This window comes from Wasmannia auropunctata, unplaced genomic scaffold, assembly GCF_000956235.1.
Source record: "Wasmannia auropunctata unplaced genomic scaffold, wasmannia.A_1.0 LD336106.1, whole genome shotgun sequence".
Classification (NCBI taxonomy): Eukaryota; Metazoa; Arthropoda; class Insecta; order Hymenoptera; family Formicidae; genus Wasmannia; species Wasmannia auropunctata.
Window position 1 is genome coordinate 2,852,520 of NW_012026784.1, and position 630 is coordinate 2,853,149.

Below are 630 nucleotides of genomic sequence, written 5' to 3' on the forward strand. Positions count from 1 at the left end.
GCCTACAATGCAGTTACTCCCAGGAAGAGAATGTGCTGCATTCAGTTTTACTACCAGGAGGGACAATCAGATAATAAATATTGTGCTGAGTGCGTTGGAGAGATGCGTGGACTCTTCATAAACATTAATATATATCGCAAGCATAACATCGATAGCTTTGCATTCCTAAGTGGCGCTTGGTGCGAAAATTGTCAACGTGCGCTATACATAATTATGCCATGTAACATGTGTCCCATTTGCGCTGAGGTGGATGCTGCACGGCTAAATAACGATGCACGACGAAGGCTCCTCGAAGATACCGACGACGAGGTCAACGAGGATGAATCTAATGAAAATGAAGAATAAGGTATGTGTCACAGCATAAGTGTATATAATTCTTTTTTTTAAATCTGGTTTTCTACAGCTTGGTTAATTATATTCTTTTTTACAGTATTCGGTGAACACTCCGTATTAAGAAGAAGAAGATTGTGACGGCGGTAGTGGCAGAAATTTTAAACAAATTTTGTAAATATTATAAAAATTTTTTTGACTTATAGTAAATCAAATTTTAATTCATATTGCTTAATATTTCTTCTCGTACCTTTTACCTGTAGTTAAGATCAATAGTATTAATAATAATTGTACTTGCAA